Raw genomic sequence first — 11,916 nt, 5'->3', positions numbered from 1 at the left:
AGCGCCCGGGCTTGGCCTAGCAGGGAGCGAAGAGGCAAGCGCGAAGCACCGCAGGCCCAAAAAGCCTGCGGCCTCGGGCGCCACGTGACGATTGATTGGTCGTGGATGTCTACGCTTCCCCACGACGCCTTGTTACGCGCCTGGCTAAGCGGACCCGTAGTTGCACACAGTTGTTCCTCCTTTCCGCTGCTCACTTGCCTCCTACCTTTCCTTCTTCTTCGAGCTCCAGCCTCCGCCACCAATCCGGCTCGAGTTCTTCCTCTCTTCACCGCCATGGCACCGACGAAGAAAGGAAGGGGAAAGAAGCCCGCGCCTTCGCCCCGCACACCTCCGGCGGCGACCCCCGCAGTCGCCCGGTCGATCATACTCAATCCAGAAGCTTTGAACAAGGTCCGCTCCGCCCTTGCCACTATCTTCAACGAGTGCAGCAGGACCACAGTCTGGCCTGCGTCCCATGCCTCCCTCGATAGGATCGTCACGGAGGTCCGATTCTTCGTCGATGCCCTATGGGCGGGTCTGGTTCCCCCCTTTTTCTCCTTCTTCAATGCGGTGCTCTCCCATTATCAGATCCACATGATGCACCTCGGGTCGCAGTCCATTACTCTTCTGGCTGTCTTTGCTTTTGTTTGCAAGGCGATGATAGGCATTCCTCCTTTCGTTTCCTTGCTGCGCCACTTCTTTTCCTTGCGCCTGAGCGATCCCACTCAGTTCTCAGGGTGTGTGAGCTTCTTAGCCGTGCCAGAGACGGCCGCTTCAGGGATCGACTTCGGCCTTCCTCCTCCTGAGGCCAGGTTCAGAGAGCGGTGGTTGTACGTGGACGTTGGAGTGCCCAGCCCTCTGCTCTCGCACCCGACCTCGCCTGCTGTTCCTCACGCGGGTTGGGACCATGAGGTGCTCGCTAGCCCCCGGCTCGCCTTCGTCTGGCGCCGCTTCCAGAGTTTGAGGGCGCTCAATGTGACAACACCCAAGGTGGTGAAGGAGTTCCTCCAATGTTGCATTGCTCCTCTTCAGCGCCACTCTCGCCGCATGTGGGATTTTGCGGGGCATAGAGACCGCATGCGGCTTCAGGAGGAGGACTTGGCGCCTGAAGTGCTGCGGACGATGCTCAGGGTCTTGAATGGCGATCCTTCCCCAGGTAGACTTCGGAGTAATGGTATCCTCTTGTATCTTTGCTCCAGCAGGGCTGATTTTGTGAGGCAGATGCCCAGCTTCGACGAGTGGGGGCTGCGCCCGGCTGGCTGCACGGGGACCCGCGAGAACCCAGCCGCCGTGTTGGCTCCCCTGCTGCCCACAGCGGTCCTTCCTCGGGTGACAGGGCGGGGAGACGAGAATCGGCGGGAGTTGAGGCGACCGATGTCGAGGTGCCGACGCCGCGAGAAGCCTCGAAGCGGATTTTCCCGGGGCCCGCCCTGGAGCGGCGGCGGGTGCGGAGTTGCGGCCTATGGTTCCTGAGGCCGGGGCTCCCGAGACCCCAGCCGTTCCTCGCGAGGTGACGCCTGGTGGCGCCCCCCCCCAGGTTGACTCCTCAGGCGCTGATCATCTTGACACTTCTTCCGCACCAGAGACCGACCCCTGCACCGAGCGCTTAGGTCGGTTCCACGTAGACTTCGAGGCCCTCCGCAAGAGGAAGGAGGCCTTGGGTGGCAACGACCGCCCTTGCCGCTTGCTGAAGCGCAGGAAGTACTTTGCCATGGACGAGTAAGTCTTCTTCTTTCTCTGCTCATTTACTTTGCTATCCCTGCGACTGATTGTGGCCTTTCAGGCCCTGCCCTACGAAACTCGCCGAGTCAACCCGGGAGCCATCCCCCCAAGCTTCGCCTTCTCCGCTGGCCCTGGGCGCGCCGAGCTCGAGCGGCACCCTTGCTGCCAGACCGGTTGGTGGAATGGTCCGTTCCATAGGGCACCTCGAGCCTGCGCGCCTGCTGTCCTTTCTTCATGAGGCCTCCTGGGGCACATCCGGCTTGCCCTGCATTCCTCCACTGATCATAGATGGTGAATGGCTGAAGTTTGTCTTTGGCTCCTCCAAGGGAGGACCGACGCCAGGCCGGATTCCCAGAGAGGTCCGTTCAGCGATGGCTAGGGCGCCAGCCCCATCCCCGCACCGGGAGGGGGCTTGACGCCTCGGGGCCCTCCGCATACCCCGGTGGAAGAGGGTGATGCGGGAGACGTGCTCAGGCGCGCTCGGGAGCGACGCGCCCTTCGCGAAGAGTTCCTCTAGGGGGCGGCGCATGCGGTGAACCGGATCGGGGTAGAGCTTGCTGACGAGGATGCGCGCCTCGAGGCCGAAGGCTTGCGCCTTGCTGAGGAGAGGAGCAAACTAAAGGTAGCCATCGCCCTCGCGCGTCACCAACGTGATCTCGAAAACGCGAAGGCTGAAGTGTCGCTGGCAGCTTCGCGAGAGAACTGCTCCCAGGCCGTCGAGGAGGCTCGGGAAGCAGACCGACGGCGCAAGGATGCGGAGGAGCGCGCATGGGAGCTCCAGGCCTGGAGCAACTCCCTGGAGCAGCAAGTGGAACTGCGCCAAGCGGCCCTTGAGTCGATGCAGGGGCCCCCTGTTGACCGGGCGGAGCTTCTAAAGCGCGAAGAGGCGCTGACACTGCAGGCCGCTGAGCGCAACCTTGATCTTGAGCGGTTGGAGACGAGGGAGCGCCTGGTGGCTCGGGCGGAGGATGACGTTGCCGCGCGCAAAGCCCGGGTCCAGGAAGAAGTCGATCGCCGCGTGGCGGAAGCTCGCTCGGCCTTCGAGCGCGAATACGAGATGAGGTTGGGGCTGATCAAGGCCGAGGCTGAGGGCAGGACCGCGGCCCTCAGGGCAAAACTGGGTGAAGTGACACGGCGTGCGGACTCCTCCGCAGCCGCCCTCAGCGCAGCACAGGCGGAGCTGTCCTCTTCCCGGGCCGAGCAGCTTCTTCTCCAACAGAAGGTTGATGACGCCGAGGCTGTCATGCAGCGGAATGAGGACAAGATCCGCCGGTGGCGGGTTCTGGAGCATGAGCATGTACCCATGCTTCAAACGCTCAGAGAAAGGGCCAACACAGCTTTGGGCAACATCTGCGAGGCTGTCACTAAGGAGCCGCACGAGGTCAACTATGCCGGCAACCTCTAGTTTTTCACCGATGTGGTGATGCTTCTGGAGAACCGCTCCGAAAGGTCCCGTTGGCTTGTCGAAGAGAGGAGCCGAGCCTTGCTCGGGCGTGCATTCTCCCGCGTGTTCAGCTATCTACTAGGTAGGGACCCCCACTTCGACTTCGACGCTGCCATCGCACCCGTGCCCATAGCCGTCCGGGGTGACCTGGCGCGATGGGTGGAGGACAATGTGGACGCCCTCGTCAGGGCCTTTGCATCTGATGATGACGGCGTCGTCGTGGCCGCCAATGAAGGCGGTGTTGTGGACGAGCCTAGCGCTGACGGAGATGCTGGCGGCGGCGGCAATGTCAACGACGCCAGTGATGCCTCCGAGGATGCCCAAGAAGACGCGGTGAGTGATATGTCCGACTGACCGCATGTCACTGCTGTTTATCCTGCACGAAGAAGGTTCGGGCTTGGCCCTGAAGAATGTAAGAGCATTTTGGGAGGGTAAGCCCCTCATGTAAAGGTTTGCAATTAGTACCCTGGTAAGTATAACATTGCGTGTGAACTTAGCCGCTAGCCCGGTGATGAGTCAGCTGACTTGTGTACCTTCCGACCCCGACGAGTCCTGAGCGGGCCTGCGGGGGCCGCCGTACCTCGGGTGTCGCCTGATTAACTTGTAGATTCCGCGACGAGGACCTCCGGAAAGGGTGCGGCAATAGCAGTCCTGGCTGTAAAACGTGCCTGGCCTGGCCCGGCCCGGCTCGCGAGGGGGGCAGCCGACGCTAACTTTGGACGCAAAGCCGAAACCAGAACGCGAGAGATTGCTCAAACGAGACTAAACACCCCTTCCCCCAAACACACGCAAGCATCGAGCTCAAATCCAACTTAAATCCAAATCGAAGAACTTTGTCAACAAGGAAAGGCAAAAGCAAAAGGCCACGTCCGGCACCTAGTCTAGTCTTCGACGTCTTCTCACTAGCGCGGAGCTAAGTGCTACCACTGGGTGCGGGCGGGAGCCCCCGAGGCCCGAGGGCGGCTCTCCGGAGACTCCGGGGCGTGTACAGCCCCACTCATTATTATGTGAGAGTGTCACGGGTGGCGAGCTTCACAGGCACTGGGCCTTCTTCACAGGTACCGGCCTTGCTTCATATCGCCAGACGAGGGCCCCGCCTTGCGCCTCACTCTGCCGCCATTGACGGCGACCGGAAACCAAGGACGACGCCAATGGGGCAGAGCGGTCGCCAGCGGTTCCCCCGACGACCACGGGTCCCCTGCCGGGGGCAGGCCCTGGGGCACCTCCCCGGCAGATGGCCTACCTCCTGAGAACACCTTGCTCCGACCGCCGCGGGGACGAACCCGGATCTCGGCTCCTCTCCTGCAGCCCCCTGCGCCCTCCCCCTGAGGGGTATGAGGTTGCAGCATTGGAGCAGCCATCTGCTGCGGCGACATGTATCTCCTGCGACCCATGGTTAGCATAAGCTTGCTCCTGAGGGATGAATGGTACCCGATAGTTCCTGCTATCGTTGCGGTTGTCGAGGCTCTCTTGGGGTTCCGGAAAGAGCTCGGCTTCTGGTGTCTCCTCGCCCCAGCCTGGCTCGAGGAATGAGCCATGATCTTCTTCTAGTGCGCACCCCTGACCCATCATGCGGGGCACATAACCTTCTGGGGCCATCGCCTCGTGGGCCTCGCCATAGCACCCTGCATGCCACGCAGTCTGGCTTGGAGCGCGTCTTGGGGGTGATGGCGCGGCGGTCCGCCGAAGCCGAAGGCCGCGGCGTGCACCCCTTCGCTGGCCTGAGAGGGGGCCGGCGTGACTTGTCGCCCGGTGCCAGCGGAGGTGTTGGCGCTGGACGGGCCCTGGAGTCCGCTGGAAGTTGCGTGCGTGCGCGTGATGCCGCCATACGGCCCGCCTTGGGTCTGGGGTGGCAGCTGGACGCAGAAAGGAGGTGTTCCTGAGGCGGCGGCGTCCAGGAGCTCGGCTACTCGCTCCAACAACACGTCGCGGCCGCCCTCCAGCAGTCGGCACCGTAGCAGCTCTCGGGCCACCGTGAGCACGGCCCTGGAATTCGCTTGCTCCCATCGGGTGTACAGCGCTGTGGCCACGACATGGTTTGAGGCCCTTGCTGCGGCCCGCACCTGCCATGGTTTGAGGGCAGGCAGCGTCTGGCCGCGTCGCCCGCGCCCCGCAGCGCCCTGCGGAGCGCGGGCTGCCTGAGGCGCAAGGTTGAGGTCGCCCTGGGCTGGTGCCACGGCGAGGGCGGGCCACGCTGCCCAGCGGTCGGCGTTGGCAGCCGGGTCGCTTGATATCTGAACGGCGAGGCAACCGAACGCGATGCGGAGGAAGAAGGATTCCGGCGCCCCCCTACCTGGCGCGCCAAATGTCAGATTTCGGGTTCCGGCAGACCCTTGAGGTTCGAACACTGGGGGGCGCGCGGAGATCTCTCCCCTACTGATCTACGTCCAGTCTCCTCGCGTGATCTAAGCGGAAACAACGAACAACACAAGGGACACGAGGTTTATACTGGTTCGGGCCACCGTTGTGGTGTAATACCCTACTCCAGTGTGTGGTGTGGTGGATTGCCTCAGGGGCTGACGATGAACAGTACAAGGGAAGAACAACCTCGCGAGAGGTGTTCTTGAGCCGGTGGGATGAACTGTTTGGGTGAGTTCTGTCGCCTCTCTCTCTCTCTCTTCTAGGGCTCTACCAGATCTCTAGATGTCCTCCTCTCCCCTTTTCTGTCCGATCTCTAGATGTCCTTTTTTCCTCTCTCCTACTCTGTGGTGGCTAGCTCTATTTATAGAAGCCCTGGGCCTCTCCCCAAATAATGAGCAGGAAGGGCGCCAACAATTGGCCATTTTGAAGGGGAACATCTAGTACAAGTTATCCTGACCAAAGGTGGTCTTCGGCTGCCAAAAGCACTAATGATGACGCCGTCTTGGGCTCCACGGTGACCTCCGTCCTACCGCTCTGCTGGTCTTGGTCTCGTTGCACCAGAATGGTAACTTTTGCCCGATGCCTTGGCCTGTGCTTGCCCCATTTGCACCAAAGGGGAAACAAGGACACTGCGCAGGCCGGCACCCGCCTGGTCTCGATCGTCATGGCTTGCGTCACGGGCTCCTCGCGAGGTACCCCTACCTTGATCTCTCCGCCTCCTCGCGAGCCTGCCTGATGAGGCTGCCTCTGAGGAAGCTTCCGATCGTCCGCCCCGCGAGGCTTGGCCCCTCACGAGGGTCTTGAGCTTGAGCTGATGAAGATGGGTCGCGCTGAGCCCCCACTTGAGCCACGCCGCAGGCCGCAGGCAGGCAAGTCTGGGGACCCCCGTTCCCAAAACACCGACAGGCGCGCGCCAGGTTGGACTGCATAAGCACCTGCCTTTTTGAAGGAGGTAGCTAGGTCTTCTCACCGGCTGCCCACGCAACGAGCAGGAGTTCCCGGGGCGATGGCCCATGACCCCTGGGGGCATAGGTTTAGTCCGGCATGCTGGCCTCTCTATTAAGCCTAGGTCAGGTTGTGGCGTATTGTTTGGCCGAGGCCGTGCATGACCCAGGAAAGTGTGTCCGGTCGGAGTTAATCGAGCGTGATGGGTAAGTTGGTGCACCCCTGTAGGGAAGAAAACATCTATCGATAGCCTGTCCTACGGTAACGGACACTTGGAGTTGTATCCCGATCGATACAACTAGAACTGGATACTTAAGATGAGAAATGGTTTGTGATGAGAAATGGATAGTATGGCTCTGGGATTGCTTTCTCGCAGGGAGTCGAGAAAGGATCTCTAGTCGAGGTTGATAACACTACTACTTTACATTATGTTGATATATACTCTTCTATATGCTGCAAGATGCTTGAAGATGCTAGTCTTTGATAGGCTAGGCTTTCCCCTTCTTTCTGGCATTCTGCAGTTTAGTCCACAGATACAGCCCATTTACTTTGATACAGATGCATACTTAGTTTAGATCTGATGTAAGTCTTGCGAGTACTTTGGATGAGTACTCATGGTTGCTTTGCTAACTCTTTTCCCCCATACCCGATTGTTGCGACCAGATGACGGATCCCCGGAGCCAGACGACACCACTGATGACTACTGCTACCTCGAGGATGCCTATTATTACATGCCGGTCGATGATGACTTGGAGTAGTTAGGAGGCTCCCAGGTAGGAGGCCTTGCCTTTTCGATCGTAGATGCTTTTGTGCTAGCCTTCTTAAGGCAAACTTGCTTAACTTATGTCTGTACTCAGATATTGATCCTTTCGCTGACTCTTGTGTATTCAAGCTTATGTATTCGAGCCCTCGAGGCCCCTGGCTTGTAATATAAAGCTTGTATTATTTTAATTTGTGTCTAGGGTTGTGTTGTGATATCTTCCCGTGAGTCCTTGATCTTGATCGTACACATTTGTGTGTATGATTAGTGTACGATTGAATCGAGGGCGTCACACCAACATATCCTGCTTAAAAGGTGGAAAGGTATTATTTATTTAGAACATGGCAGAAGAATATATAGTGCGCATAAATTGGTAAATAGAATTTGTTACTGCCTAGGAACGGATTCAGAATATGATATCACAATTGGTTGCTTAAATAGTGATCAATTGGTTACTTAAATAGTAATATGACAACAAGGATAAAGTTGAAAGGACACTAACCTCGATCATACTTTGATCGGCTGATGACGTTGGGGAAGTAAACATCCATGTTAATCAGACCAGGCTGTGGTGCACGCACTAGAATTTTATTGCCAGCTTTTAGTTCATAACACTTAGACATTTTTCTCCAAAGGTCCGCATTAAAATATGAGTGACCATATTTATCAAGTTTTACGCTAACCGTCATTGTAAATCCATGCTGCGTTGTCAATACGACATCCTGGGAGTCATCAACAAAGTAAACCCCAAGATTTCCTTCTACTCCTATTCTTGCAAAGCAAGGAATGTATTGCTTGAAATGAAAATTAAGATCAAAAATTAGATATATTGAAATAACAGAGCAAGATGCAAATATGGGAGTAACTGATAGAACAAATCCATATATATACATAGATGAAATCAAAGTACAAAAATATAGAATTAAAAATAGATAATGTAACAAAGATTTGATGCAAATATATAGATAATGTAGCAACAGACGGTATATGTTCACAAATTTAGGCCATGCCGACCATGGTAGGTTGAGATTGAACATACCGAGCGCTCCCTGAAGTCATCCGGAATGGTGAGATAGAACTTCGTTTCTGACTGGCCACGACCATAGTTGCCCGATTTGTACTTGCACTATGGACACATGAATGAACACCCACGAATCAGCTAGAACAAAAATGATTCCGTGGTGATTTCCGTCGGTTGATTAACAACGACGGACGGACTGCGATAAGAGATGATTGAATATTTCACTAATTAAGTTGATTACCTTCTCCATGAGAAAAATCCCCACCCCAATCCCGCAGAAAACCCTAGTCGACCAGAGTCTAGAATGTCGATGCAGATAGGCGGCGGAAAGCGGTGGAGGAGAAATCTGGTGCCGTTTGGAGCGCGACCTACGCCCGCCGCCAAAAGCCGTCGAGCTTAGGGTGCAGAGTTGCGGAGCAGTCCGCGGTGAGTGAGTGGGGACGAAGTGAGTGAGGGTTTTCTTTTCCTTTTGCATGTGTGAGTGAACACACACGGTTCGTAGAGGCGACAGAGATGAATCGTGTGCGATAGTAAATCACCGAGATTGAATGGGAATCCAAATTTCCTTTGTCCTTCATCCATGAGTTTTTTCTACGAGGAACATAAACCCTGCTAATCACCGTATTCAAATTTGACACTTTTCCGGGTTCATTTACAATATTTAGGGGATTATGTGCAATTTGTAGGCATTAATGCACGTAATTCAGATTCAAACAATCGGTGCATGAAAGGGTGCACAAGAACGGCCTGGAAAAACCATACTCGTGGTATTTAGTAATTTCTCAAGCCTTTTACAAGGAATGGGCAGAGATTTTAATGGAATGTGTGGTAATAGTCAACCACAAACGTGTCATTTACTGGGTTATCAACTATAGGACAATGAAATATGTTCTTGAAAAACATGACGGCTGGCACGGTGCCATGGTATGGCCTCACTGTGCCCTGGTTAAAAGCTGAGAAGGTCTCATTTATGTCGTCATGCACGCCCTTCATAAATCGAACCATCACCAAGGAAGTTCAATGCTTTCGAGAGGGAAATCACCAAGATTGAAGGGGAATCTAAATTTCCATCCTTATTTGTCATTCAGTTTTTCCAACGATCAACATACCGCCTCAAATGCAACATGTTCAAATTTGACATTTTTCCGAACTCATTTACCATATTTAGGGGATTATGTGCATTTTCTAGGCATTAATTATGCACATAATTCAAATTCGTACAATCGTTGCATGAAAAGGTGCACAAGAATGGTATGGAAAACCATGCTCGTGCTATTTAGTACATTCTCATGCCTTTTACAAGGAATGGGTAGATATTTCAAGGAAATGTGTGGCAATAGTCAACCATAAACGCGTCGTTTACTGGGTTAACAACTATACAAAACATGCTTGGAAAAACATGACGCCTGGTGTGGTGCCATGGTATGACCTCACCGTGCCCTGGTAAAAATGTCATCATGCACGCCTTTCATAAAACGAACCATCACCGAGGAAGTTTCATGGTTTCGAGGGGGGAAATCACCAAGATTGAAGGGGGGTTCAAATTTCCTTTGTCCTTTGTCCACGAGTTTTTTCTATGATGGACATACAACCTGCAAATCACCGTGTTCAAATTTGGCACTTTTCCGGGTTCATTTGCCATATTTAGGGGATTATGTGCATTTCCTAGGCATTAATGCACATAATTCAAGTTCAAACAATCGGTGCATGAAAGGGTCCACAAGAACGGCCTTAAAAACCATGCATGCTCGTGCCATTTAGTAAATTCTCATGCCTTTACAATGAATAATGGATAGAAATTTTGATGAAATGTGTGGCAATAGTCAACCAAAAATGTTTATTTGTTCGGTTTTCAACTATAGAAAAAATGAAATAAATGCTTAAAAAACATGACGCCTGGCATGGTGCCATGGTATGACCTCACCATGCCCTGGTAAAAATTTGAGAAGGTTTGGCTTATGTCGTCATGCACGCCCTCCATAAATCGAACCATCACCAAGGAAGTTTCATGCTTTTGAGAGGGAAATCCCCAAGATTGAAGGGGGATACAAATTTCCGTCCTAGTTTGTCATTCAGTTTTTTTCCAACGATCAACATACCGCCTCAAATGCAACATGTTCAAATTTGACATTTTCCCGGGCTCATTTACCATATTTAGGGGATTATGTGCATTTTCTAGACATTAGTGGACATAATTCAAATTCAAACAATCGGTGCATGAAAAGGTGCACAAGAACGGTCTGGAAAACCATGCTCGTGTTATTTAGTACATTCTCATGCCTTTTACAAGGAATGGCCAGATATTTCAAGGAAATGTGTGGCAATAGTCAACCATAAACGCGTCGTTTACTCGGTTAACAACTATACAGAAAATGAAACACATGGTTGGAAAACATGACGCCTGGCGTGGTGCCATGGTATGGCCTCACCATGCCCTAATAAAAATTAGAGAATGTTTTCCTTATGTCGTGATGCGCTCCTTTCATAAATCTAACCATCACCAAGGAAGTTTCATGGTTTCGAGGGGGAAAGCACCAAGATTGAAGGGGGTCCAAATTTACTTTGTCCTTTGTCCACGAGTTTTTTTCTATGATGAACATACAACATGCAAATCACCGTATTCAAATTTGGCACTTTTCGGGTTCATTTGCCATATTTAGGGGATTATGTGCATTTCCTAGGCATTAATGTGCATAGTTCAAGTTCAAACAATCGATGGATGAAAGGGTCCACAAGAACGGCCTAGGAAACCATGCTCGTGCCATTTAGTAAATTCTCATGCCTTTTACAAGGAATGGACAAATATTTCGATGAAATGTGTGGCAATAGTCAACCACAAATGTTTGTTGGTTGGGTTTTCAACTATAGAAAAATGAAATAAGTGCTTAAAAACATGACGCCTGGCATGGTGCCATGGTATGACCTCACCATGCATTGGTAAAAATTTGAGAAGGTTTGGCTTATGTCGTCATGCACACCCTTCATAAACCGAACCATCACGAGGAAGTTCCATGCTTTCGAGAGGGAAATCCCCAAGATTGAAGGGGAATCCAAATTTTCTTCGTTCTTTGCCCTGGAGTTTTTTCTATGATGAACATACACCCTGCAAATCACCGTGTTCAAATTTGGCATTTTCTGGGCTCATTTACCATATTTAGGGGATTATGTGCATTTTCTAGGCACATATAGGTGATGTTTTTCTTAACATTTTGATATCCTATTCGCATTTTTCTTAGTTAGTATGATTTTTTATGAATTTTTTGAATTCATGGTCAAACGGTCAAAGGATGAAAGCATAAGACGAACAAAGTGGTTTGGGCGTGAACGAGTCTTTTTGAAAACTAGGGGTAAACCTGCTGAGTGTGACCCAACTAGGGGCATAAAATCAATTATCCCTTAAAATAATAGCGCTTGTTGGGAGGCAACCCAATGAATAAAATATATTTTTTCTCTTTTTCTTTCTGATTCTGTGTGTTGACATAATTATGCTACTTTTATTATTGTTTTTTTATGTTTTAATTAGTGTTTGTGCCAAGTAAAGCCTTTAGGATCATGTTTGGTGATAGTAGATTTGATGTAGTTGGAAAACAGAAACTTTTGCGCCCAGTACCAGAATTGTTAAAAGTCACATAAGCGCGATAAACTCTGAATTTTTTACACAAGATTTATATACAAATTGCCTAT

The 11,916-nt window shown here is 52.4% G+C and overlaps 1 pseudogene; it reads left to right on the top strand.

The window, feature by feature from the left end:
* The first annotated feature begins 1,056 nt into the window (after positions 1–1,056).
* On the top strand, positions 1,057–3,278 carry LOC147970520 (uncharacterized; annotated as a pseudogene).
* Positions 3,279–11,916: the final 8,638 nt, after the last annotated feature.

The sequence above is a fragment of the Triticum urartu genome, chromosome 5A (genome assembly GCF_056163025.1).
Source record: "Triticum urartu cultivar PI428250 chromosome 5A, HENAU_Tu73, whole genome shotgun sequence".
Classification (NCBI taxonomy): Eukaryota; Viridiplantae; Streptophyta; class Magnoliopsida; order Poales; family Poaceae; genus Triticum; species Triticum urartu.
Note: the sequence above shows the minus strand (reverse complement) of the source record. Positions and strands in the feature narration are given on the sequence as shown.